This window comes from Phacochoerus africanus, chromosome 11 (genome assembly GCF_016906955.1).
Source record: "Phacochoerus africanus isolate WHEZ1 chromosome 11, ROS_Pafr_v1, whole genome shotgun sequence".
In the NCBI taxonomy this organism is placed as follows: domain Eukaryota; kingdom Metazoa; phylum Chordata; class Mammalia; order Artiodactyla; family Suidae; genus Phacochoerus; species Phacochoerus africanus.
The window spans coordinates 2,054,391-2,066,102 of NC_062554.1; the positions used below are offsets into that span (position 1 = coordinate 2,054,391).

Below are 11,712 nucleotides of genomic sequence, written 5' to 3' on the forward strand. Positions count from 1 at the left end.
AACAGCAGCCTGGCCCCACAGGGAGGCTTGAATTAGCTGGAGTTCCCTACCTCATGTCAAAATGAAACATGCCTCCTATTCCATCCCCTGACCCTGCCCTCCAAGCAACACAGAACATGGTTTGTTTGGGTTTTTTTCAAGGCTGCATTCTCGGCGTGTGGAGGTTCCCAGGTTAGGGGATCACATCAGAGCTACAGCTGCCGGCCTACCCCGCAGCCACTGCAACGTGGGACCCGAGCCTCATCGGCGGCCTACACCACAGCTCACGGCAACACCGGATTCTTGAACCCACCGACCGAGGCCAGGGATCGAACCCACATCCTCATGGGTGCAAGTCAGGTTTGTTAGCACTGCGCCACGACGGGAACTCCGCAACGCAGAACACGGCAGCTCCCTCATCCATCTGAAAAATCAGTCGCAGCCCTGTGTCTTCCCGACTGTTCCAGAACCTTCTAGAGCTTACAGGACGGGGCCTCCAGCTTTACGGCGGTCCCGGGTCCTCGTCTACCTGCCCCCACAATGTGGACCCAAGTTCCCGCCTACAGGTGTGGCTGGTCTCGGCCACTGCAGGGAAAAGCCCCTCCGCAGGAGGTCTAATGTCAGAAAGAACTTCCACCACTGCAGCCAGGCCGGGAGACTCTGCGCTTTTCTGCAGTCAGGGCAGAAACGCACAGGCATTGATCTGGGGGAGGCTGAGGGCAGGACTTTGCGCTTTCCCCGCCACGTCCCCTCAGGCTGGTCTGGGCTCTGCCCTCCCGGTTTGTTGTCCTGTCCTGTACCTTGGTGACTGGCCATCTGAAATCGGCCTAGCCCCCATCCCACCCTGGACTCCGGCCTCCTGGGCTTCCTGCTCACCTCGGCCAGGGAGGTGACCCCGGGGGGCCCAGACAACACTGCCTCCACCTGAAATCTGAGAATCCGCCCTCTGGATGACTAAACGGCTCCTCTTGACAAAGCCTATGTGCCAGGCTCCCCGAGAAGAGGCTGCCACTCACACCACTTACTGCGCACCATGCGCCAAGGACGCAGCCAACATTTTATGTCTGTCATTGTCTAATCTGTTGTTGTTGTTGTCATTGTTGTTTTAGGGCCGCACCCACAGCATGTAGTTCTCAGGCTAGGGGTCTAATCAGAGCTGTACCTGCCAGCCTACACCACAGCTCAGGGCAACGCCGGATCCTTAACCCACTGAGCGAGGCCAGGAATGGAACCTGCATCCTCATGAATGCTCGTCAGATTCATTAACCGCTAAGCCACAATGGGAACTCCTCATTTAATCTTTACGATGACAAAAGGACACAGGCCTGTTATTGCTCTGAGTGACAGGCGAGGGACTTCAAGCTCAGAGAGGGAGAGTAGAGCCAAGCCTGAGTAGAGCCAGGACTTCAAGGAAAGACTGAGCGAGCAGGGCACTCAGAGGTGAGGCGGCCAAGTCCTCGGGGCAGAGGAAACACACCCCCTGCCAAGCTGGAGTCAGGGGCTGGGTGAGGAGTCGGTTTCCAGAAGCAGGACGACACCCCAGCCGGATGCTCTGTGCAGCTCCGGTGAGCCGGGCAGCGAAAACCTAGCCGGATGCGCAGGGCGCGCTTGCTGTTACCAGAGAAGAGCGCTGCATCGAAGAACCAGATGTCCTGGCGGCTGGCGGGAGGAGCTTATGTAATAAAACATTTTCATGACAGGCAGTCGAAGTCAGGTGACAGAGCCAAGAACTAACTGCTTTGCTTTGGCAGAACGTCGCATTGGAAGAATCCTCCCGAACTCAGGTTCTAAATTCCCCCCCCCATCCTCCCCCAGCCCCCTCCCGCACCTGCCACGGTTGCTTAGGAATTTGGAGTTTGACCCCACACATCCCGGGACCCCGAGACAGTCCTGTGGTCCCAAGATCCCGCTGGCCGCCTCCTTTCACTCTCAAAAGTGTCCCAGTTTGGACACTATAGGGAATACTCGGGAACCTTTAAAAAAAAATCACATTCCTTGTCTGGCCCCTGTTGCCCTCCCATAAATGGGAGTGCCACCACCCCCTCAAGAGACAAGCGCTCCATAAACCCCCACAGCCAGCAGTGCTTCTCTGTTCCCCCCGGAGGCGCTCTCTGCAGCCAGTGCCCACACCTCGGGTTCATCCACGAAGCAGTCCCGTCAAGCTAGCTATTCACGCGGAAGCCTCTGCTCCAGAGCAAACAGCCTGGGGCTGTGGGAGCCAACAGCTGCCCCAGAAGAAAGAGGAGCTGTCACCGTGCAGGCAAGGGACAAAGGTAACCCACTTCCAGTCTCCTCACCTTCACTGTGGCTCTGCCACCGCCTCTGTTCCCTGGGCCCCTGCCCCAATCGCTGGGCCCTACACACACACACACACACACAGTCCATCAAAGGAGTTCCCTCTGGTGGGCTGTGTGGGCCTTCCTGCCAGAAGCAGGAGAGGTCTACTAAAAAGAGCTCCTGGGAGTTCCCATCGTGGCGCAGTGGCTAACGAATCGGACTAGGAACCGTGAGGTTGCGGGTTCGGTCCCTACCCTTGCTCAGTGGGTTAACGATCCGGCGTTGCCATGAGCTGTGGTGTAGGCTGCAGACGCGGCTCGGATCCTGAGTTGCTGTGGCTGTGGTGTAGGCCAGCGGCTACAGCTCCGATGAGACCCCAGCCTGGGAACCTCCATACGCCGCAGGAGCGACCCAAAGAAATAGCAAAAAAAAAAAAAAAGAAGAGCTCCTGGGACAGCCCAGAGCAGTCACAGGAGTGGCCTCGAGGTCAGACAGTCCTGCCCCGGCAAGGGCCCAGTTGCACGAGTGGGCCATTGCAACCTCGCTCACAGTCCCGGTGGGTTTGTGTCTTCACCGGGGAGTCAGGGTGGGGGTTCTGACTCTACCGCCTAAACTCCACCGGCAGGCACGCGCTGCCCTGAGCTACCCTGGGATTTGGGCACTTCCTTCCCTACGCCCGTCCTCAGCCAGAGAGGAAACAGCCGGACCCAGAGCAGAGTGTCGGGAAGCCACGGCACCTGCGGGGGCCGAGGCCGTGCTGGGATCAGGGCCCCACAGCCTCACCCGGGTTAGCAACCCCTCCTGGAGGCCAGAGGCCCAGCCCCCCCCACGACACTCAGCTCTCCAGTCTGCAATCTCCTGTAGCTCTACCGTGGGTGTGCAGGCTTGTGCTCACACTCTGGTCTCAGTAAAACACACACTCAAAACAAGATGAGGAGAGACTCGCCTCATATAGCTTGAGTTATACAGACGCAGCCACGTAACTCCAAAGACACCGAGAGGCTTGGCGAGTTCTGACTCTAAGTGGAATCCCAGCATTCCATGTGTCTTCGGGTTGGTTGGTTTGTCTTTCTTTCTTTTTTTTTTTTTTTTTTTTTTGGCCACCCTGCTGCACACGGAGCTCCCAGGCCAGGAATCAGACCAGCCACGGCTGCGGCAACACTGGATCCTTTAAACCCATTTTGCCAGGCTGGGGACTGAACCCGCATCCTGGCGCCGCAGATCCGCCCGCCATCCCGGTGGGCCACGCGGCAACTCCACGTGTGTGCTTGTTTTCATTTGGCTGTTATCCCATGCCCGGCAACCCTCTCCAGGTTTCACGTGCATTAACCCAGCTCCGCCTGGGCAAACCAAGATGACCCTCGTGCCACGGCAAAGGCCGGACTTCCCCTGAGAGGCTGGGGACCGAGGGGCCTGGCCAGGCAGAGGGGTGTGGGGAGGGGGGGGGGTCCTCCTTCCTCACTGGGCAGCTGTGGCCCTCACTCAGCATCTAGAATCCCTGACCCTGGCCCTACCCACAGGCTCCTGCTGGGAAGGGGTTCTCGTGGCCGATGCCTTCCGCAAAAAGGCACTTCCCGCCCATCACCCCGACTCCAGCGCCACAAGGGCCGCTCCTCATGACTGGGTGGCTGTGTCCTGAAAGTGTGTTGTTGATGGGGAGAGGGGCTCGGGTCCTTGGAACACGTCTTTCCACAGAACTGATAGATGGGTTGCGCTCCCAGAAAGACCATTTAATCCATGCGGACCCACACGGAGCACTAACAAGTGAAAGCAAGCTGACAGCATAGAGCCACTCCCATCGGGCCACACTGCGCAGGCCATGGGACGAAAAGAAGGTCCCAGCAGCCGTGACGGCCCCAGTGGCTTTGGCTGACGGGGACACCTCCCCCTGGATCTTTGACCTCTAAGACTCCAGGAGCTGTTCCACAGCCTGAATTCGCCCTGCACCCGATCTCCGTCTCATTTTTCACTGCCTCTTGGAAGCTCCATCTGGACCTTCTGGCAGCTCTCGTCTGGCCAAACCCACCGTGTGACAAGGGCTAGAACCCAGGGCCCGAGGGCCAGGAGGCCTGGGCTCTGCCACCAGCGGTGGGGCGTCTGTGCATAGGTCTCTTTGGGCCTCACATCCTCGTGGGTGAACATACAAGGGGGTGCAAGGAGCTACTCAAGGCCCCTCCTGACTCCAGAAGGCGACAACCTCCCTCACTCCCTCCCCGTTCCGAGAAGCTCGTCCACGCTCTCAGCCACTAACAACCACCTCATTCTCCCCCCGGCAAAATCTGGCACGAAATGTCAGGGTCCACACTGACCCTTTTCTCTCCCTCAAACGCCATCAGTCACCAGCTCCTGCGGGATTTCTGCTCCTCCTCGCCGTCCCTACGGCCGTGGCCTTGCCCCAGGGCCTAAGCCACCTCGATGCCATCAGCACATTCTCCCAAGTTCTCCCCCGTCCCTCCAACCTGCCCGCCTCAGTCTCGAACCCTCCCCAGAGCAGCCTTCACTTGCCTCTTCCGACTCCAAGACCTCCGGGGGCATCATTACCTTTAACTTCTTTGACTTCAACTTTCAAGGTCTCTGCGACCTGACTGCAGCCTCACCTGTGTCCCCACCCCAGCCTATAACTCAGTGACCGTGCCCGTGGACCATTTTTTATCAGGCCTGTGCTCGTCTTTCAGGTTCTTGTGAATTCCCTCATCGCAGGCCCAAAACAACCCGTGCCCTTTCCCCTTTTACTGAGGCAAACGCTTCCTTGGCATCTGCGGCGTGTAGGGCCCAGCACAAGGCTGATGCAACCCCAGGGCAGCTCAGCTGGTAGAGGGGGTGTGGACAGACATGCAAAGCCAGTGTGTTAAGCACCTTAGCAGAAATCCGTGCTAGAGTCTGTACGAGCACAATTTAAAGAGCAGAGTAAAGCTGACTTGGCGGGGGGGGGGGTGTTTTAAGGCTGACCCACATCCTCAGGGATTAGTAAGAGCTCATTCATCTTGCAGAGCAGAGACAGAGGTCTGCCCAGGAAGGGGAAATAGGGATGCAAAGGCTCTCCGCCTCAAAGGCACAAAGAAGGAGCTCCCCTCGTGGCTCAGCGGTTAACGAATCTGACCAGGAACCATGAGGTTGCGGGTTCACTCATTTTTTAAAGCTTTACTGAAGTGTAGTTGATTCCCAATGCTACGACACACACACACACACACACACACACACACACACACACACACACACACACACACACACACACACACACACACACACACACACACACACACACACACACACACACACACACACACACACACACACACACACACACACACACACACACACACACACACTACTTGATTTTCATCACCGAGTTCCCTGCCGTGGAGGCAGCCTGGCCTCTCTAAGGCCTCCGGGGGGAGGTGATTGCTGGGCGATCCCTGGCCTTGCTCAGTGGGTTAAGGATCGGGCGTTGCCGTGAGCTGTGGTGTGGGTCACAGACGCGGCTCGGATCCCACGATGCTGTGGCTCTGGTGTAGGCCAGTGGCTACAGCTCTGATTCGACCCCTAGCCTGGGACCCTCCATATGCTGTGGGAACAGCCCAAGAAATGGCAAAAAGACCAAAAAAAAAAAAGGCACAAAGGAGAGGAATTGGGAAACCACACAGTTTGGAGAACAGAGAAGATGCAGCTGGTGAATCAGATTACGAGCAGCCTCTGTGGAGCCTTGAATGCCAAACAAGGATGCTATACGTCATCCCTTTGGAGGCCAATCCTATTCCCTCTTCTCAGACCCTCCACCCCCGGAGGCGTTAGAGAGGCCAGGCTGCCTCCACAGCAGGGAACGCAGTGATGAAAATCATCGAGCAGTGGGGGGGGGGGGCGTGGGGGGGGAGTGACTGCGTGACTCCGCTGTACAGCGGAGGTTATCGTAGCATTGGGAATCAACTACTCTTCAGTAAAGCTTTAAAAAATGAAAAACGGGGGAGTTCCCCTTGTGGCTTAGCAGGCTAAGGACCAGACTAGAATCCAGGAGGATGCGGGTTTGATCCCTGGCCTCGCTCAGTGGGTTAAGGATCCAGCATTGCCCTGAGCTGTGGTGTAGGTGGCAGACAAGGCTCGGATCCTGCGTGGCTGTGGCTGTGACTGTGGCTGTGGTGTAGGCTGGCGGCCACAGCTCCGATTCAACCCTAGCCTGGGAACCTCCACACGCAACCCTTAAAAAAAAAAAAGAAGAAAAGCTATAAACCAGCTATACTTTAATTAAAAAAATAAAAATAAAAAAATGAAAACAAATCATAGGCCTGCAAACATTTAAAAAAATGACATAAAATCATCATGCAGTGACTGCTGGGTTCTCTGAGCATAAATGCATATGGGACAGAGGAAGGGAGGGTAAGAATTCCCAAGAAGCATCAAAGGAAGAATAACCCAGGAGCATCCCACGGAAACCACACACCTTCCGAAGACAAAGCTGGGTGTTAGCTGGAACCGGCGAGGCCCTGACCTGGGTCTAGAGGGAAACAGACTGCATCTCCCAGACGGTACTTACAGCGTGTGTGCGACAAGAAGGGCCCCCTGAGGACCCCAAGACCTGGCTTTCAGAGTCAGGTCACCTTTCTGAGCCCGGCTGCAGATTCTGCCAAAACTGAGACAAGGAGGTGTGTCATCAAGTGTTGAAACCAAAGACTGACCGAGGCCAGGAAGCGTAAAGTGGAACTGCTCTGAGGGAGGAGGAAGCAGGAAAAAGCAACTCAGGACAACACTGAGCTGCCAGGGATGCAGCCAGGTCACGACCCCACCAAATGGTGACGACACCGCGTCTTTTTGTTTCAACTCCCTGTCACCTCTTGAATGAAGTGCAGTCTGGGGACTTCGTAAATGTTTCAGTGCCCCCAGACTGGTGTTCCTATCAGCTCCTCCTTCTCGTGGTTTGCAAAAGGGGACCCACCAGAGCATTTTAAGCAGGAGAGTGGCCTGAACAGATCTGTATGTTAGAAAGAACATGTTTTCGTTGGCCAGTAAAAAACACACTGTCCAGACATCACTGCCATCGACACAGTCTAAAGGGCAGGCCAGGCCCTGGCCCAAGCTCAGCTCCTACGGACTCTCCCTCTCCTCACGTCTCCACTGGCCCCAGCCCACCTGGTCCCTCCTAACTGCCCCCCTCTCCGGGGTCCAACACAAGCCCTCCTCAATTCTGTCTCGAGGGCTCTTCCCCGTCCCGACTGGCCTCTCCACCCCCACTGTCCCTGCTTCCCCAGCTTGGCGGGGCCACCCCCGCCCCTCCCGCCCCAGCCCGTCCCACCTGGCTTTCATCAGAATCACCGGGAACTTGGTTTAAAAAAACAACCAGACCTACTTAATCTGAGTAATTTAAAAGCTCCCCAGGTGACAGGGAGGCACAGCCGGGCTTGCAAACTAAGGCTCTAAATCCTTCGACAGACAGTGCAGGGACAGCCTCTGGGGACTAGTGAGAAATGCAGGAGGTCAGGTCCCACCCCTGACCTAAGAGTCAGAATCTGCATTTGAACAAGATTCCCCGGGTAATTCCTAAACTCGTTAAAGGCTGAGAAGCTCGGCTATAAAGTGCTGCCCGACCATTCATTCCACAAATATTTACTGGATTTTCTCCACTGGACTAGGGGTTGGCAGGGTGGGGGTTGGGAGCAAGGGTCAAGGGCCAAGGTCCTTGGCTTTAAACTCCCAGAACCACCAGTCAAGCTCCTGCTTAAAACCCATTGTTGGGGAGTTCCCGTCGTGGCGCAGCAGAAAGGAATCCGACGAGGAACCATGACGTTGCGGGTTTGATCTCTGGCCCCGCTCAGTGGGTTAAGGATCCGGCGTCACCGTGAGCTATGGTGTAGGTCACAGACTCGGCTCGGAACTGGCATGGCTGTGGCTGTGGTGTAGGCCGGTGGCTACAGCTCTGATGAGACCCCTAGCCTGGGAACCTCCATATGCCGTGGGAGCGGCCCTAAAAAAAGAAAAGAAAAAAAAAAAACATTGTTGGTTCTCCTCCTTTCAAAGTCCAGACTTCACCTGGCCTTGGTGGCCCGTGGGGTTTCTTCCGTGTCACCATTTCCTTGTCTACCATTCACCACCAGAACCAACCTTGCCACTTCTCAGGCTACCCAGGGCTTGCCTGGCTACACGCTCTCACAGCGGGGTCATGCTCTACCCACCTCTGCCTGGAGAAGCCCAGAAGCTCTTGGAAGGCCCGTCACACACACGTCGCCCCTTCTTGAAATTATCCCAGATCTTCCCCGCTCAGATGAAAGGCAGGAATTCCCACAACAACCCTTTGCTCTTACCTCCTTCCTAGCGTTTATCTCATGCTTCGTAAAAGCCAGGGCACCTGGGGTCGCGCCCCCCCACCACCACCGAAAAGGACCATGACACTCAGTTTGCCTCTGCAGTAGCAATAAGCTACTAACAACTAGCACATCATCAAATCTCAAAGCAATAATACTGTAGCAAACAAGACTGGGGCTGAGTGCAGTAAGTGAAAAGCTCAGCTGTTCCCACCTCAAAGTCATTTAAACACAAATTTAAGCAGATTACATACAAATGGGCTGCCTGTCTTAAGCCCCAAAGAGAAACGTTCTCCAAAGGAAATATTGTGTTTTTCATACAATATCAATAATAGAGACTGAACATGCTGAAGGCAAATTCTGTGTACAGCCAACGACCTTCCTGTAGTTGGGCATTTAACTTCACAGAATGCGACATAAAATTGGGAAGCACTCCAGATGTGTATTCTAATCAATTAAGGAACTGGGGAAGGAAGAAGAGATGAGAAAAACGAAATAACCCAAAATATGGAAAGGGAGACGGATCTATACCAAATATCCATCTCGTCTAAAAGTAAAAATACAACACTCTGGATCTGTTTTTTACGAGGATGCAATGTTGGCTAAAATGCCTGTTTTGATCTTACTCAAACTTTGGAAGTTCTGGTCTTTAAATATATCGTCTTATTTTCACCTAAGGAACTGCAGGTCTGGGGTGGCGGTCAGGAGGGCGGGGAGCCCACCGCTCTCAGGTAGCCCTCTCCCCATCCTGCTGTCTCCTGGGAGGCAGTGGCCTGCCATGCGGAAAAGTATGCTGCATTTTTGTAATTACAGCAGAGCTGGTTTCAGCTCAGGCACTGCAGCTGGACACACGCTCTGCGCAATACGATTTGCTTGGGCAAATGGGCAACCAGCTTCCCCGCCGCCTTGGGCTCGCTTCTACACCACGCCGCTGCTCCAGCTGATGGAGCAGAGCTGTGACACCGCACACAAGGGAGGGGACCCGCCACCGTGCGCATCCCCCGGTCTATCCTGGCACCTGTAGGGGCGCAGACGGTCCGCAGACCCCCGGCAAGACTGGGAGTTACACCCTCCTCCTCCTTGTCTTCGGGCCCCATCCTCGCGCCTGGGACACACTGGGGCCCAAAGAGGCACTCACCCCACACCCGAAGTGGTTCTTGGACCTGGGGGTCCGGGGATTCCCAGTCAATGCCCTTGCGGGGGAGCCCCCCCCCCCGACCCAACCGCGCAGCAGACCTGGGGGCGTGGGGAGAGCCCACTGACCTGGGTGCGGGGCTCCGCTCCGGGCAGCTCAGGTGTGCGGGCCTTTCCCGCGTCCCTCCCACCTCCGACCAAGCGAGCCGAGCACCGAGCCGTAGGCCACTGACCCACCGACCAGCGAACCGACCAACCAGCTTACCGACCGGCAGCCGCCGGGTCTGGAGCCCACGTGACGGGGGCGGGGACCCGCGGGAGGCTAGTCCGGAGCGCCCGCCCCCCCCGCCGGGACCGCCCCTCTGCCACGCCCCCTCCCGCTCCGCCTCCGCCGGCGGCCCGCAGGGACCGGTCAGCCAAAGGTGCCGGTTCCGCCGGGACCCGCCGCGGCAACCCCGCCCCTTCGAACCTGCTTCGCCCCCCGCCCCCGCCTCAGCCCGGCCCCGCCCCCTAGGCCCGGCGCCGCGTTACCCCGCCCCGCCTCTCCCGGAGGCCACGCCCCCCGGAGCCCCTCCTCGCCCTTGTCGCCTCCCCCTCCAGCACCCTTCCGGCCGCGGGAGACGCCCGCCGTGCCCAGCTGCCAGTCCCCTGGGCTTCTCTGGCCCTTCGGCCCCGCTCCCGGCCGCAGGGAATGAGATCGAGAAGCAGAAAGGGAACTCGTGTCGAGAATTGCAGAGCGAAGCCATGGAAAAAAGGTTTTAGGGACACCCCAGCGTAGCCACTGTTTGGGTGGGCGGACTTCCCAGGCCGGTGCCATCCCGTCCAGATGGAGGCTGGCCTGAGAAGAGCCTCGTTTCGTGTCTCTGAGGGCTCCCAGTTTGGAAGACTGAGCCACCCTAGGGTCTGCCGCGCCGGAACCCCGAGACCTGGGGTGGAGGTCCCTCTAGTGGTTGGCGCCAGGCAAAGGCACTGGAGCCCCTTCTCGTGACCGCCGTGGAGACGCAGCGCTGCCCTGTGCCCGGCACCTGGCCGGGGTTCCACAGGCTGAAGAGCTTTGGCGAGGTCTGATTACAGGAATGGACTTCAGAATCCGGGCCCCGGGGACCCAGTCCAACACCCTCCCCCACTGTGGGGCCTAAATCCCCTTTGGGTGTACTGGTGGTTGCCCTCCCTGGGCCTCCAAGAACTGGTTGCCCGGTTCAGCTGATTAAAATCCCTGTGGGCCTCAATGGCATTGACACCAGGGACTCTGGCATAGTCCCCGGCTCTGGCAGGAGCCCTTACCACCCTAGCCTCGGTCTTTAGATCCGTTTCTACAGGCGGGAGTGGTGACAGACTCCACAAGACACATCTTTTCTCCTGTTGTGCTGGTGGTCTGAAGTTACCAGCGTGCCCACAAGACTCGCACATGGGAACAAAACTTAAGCCACCCTGGCAAATATGAGACTCTGGTCACTGCGGGAACCTGACCAGAGGCAGGCCAAGGGCAAAGCCAGCGGAGGAAGGCTGGGGCCCACGAGAGTTGTGTTACAACAGGAGGAGAAGCTTTAGCTCTCTTTCACTTCCTTAAAATAGCAGCACAGAGGCTTTTGTAGAGGAGGCTGCCACAGTTCACACGAGTTCATGTGTGTTTCCAAACCCCACACGCGGTCGCCCCCGTGGACACACAGCCCCTGGAAAATGCTAGTCTGTTCTCTAGAACTTTTTGAAAAACCACATTAAAAACAGTGTAAGCTGGAGTTGCCTTGTGGCTCAGCAGGTTAAGGATCAAGTGTGTCACTGCAACAGCTCAGGGCGCTGCTGTGGGGGGTGTATAAGCGTTAGGATTTTTTTTTTTTTTTTTTGGTCTTTTTAGGGCCAAAAAGGTTTCCAAGACTAGGGGGTCCCATCGGTGCTGTAGCTGCCACCCTGCACCACAGCCACAGCAACATGGGATCTGAGCCACGTCTGCAAACTACACCACAGCTCACAGCAATGCCGGATCCTTAACCCACTGAGCGAGGCCAGGGATCAAACCTGCATCCTCATGGGT

The 11,712-nt window shown here is 57.0% G+C and overlaps 1 protein-coding gene across 6 annotated transcripts in view; it reads right to left on the bottom strand.

The window, feature by feature from the left end:
- The window catches only part of PPFIBP2 (PPFIA binding protein 2), a 147,810-nt gene extending 137,838 nt beyond the window's left edge, over positions 1 to 9,972 (bottom strand). For all 6 annotated transcript variants that reach the window (XM_047753413.1, XM_047753412.1, XM_047753405.1 and 3 more), the window contains exon 1: positions 9,810 to 9,972. The gene's annotated coding sequence lies outside the window, so the exon portion shown is untranslated. The remainder of the gene's footprint in view (positions 1 to 9,809) is intronic.
- Positions 9,973 to 11,712: the final 1,740 nt, after the last annotated feature.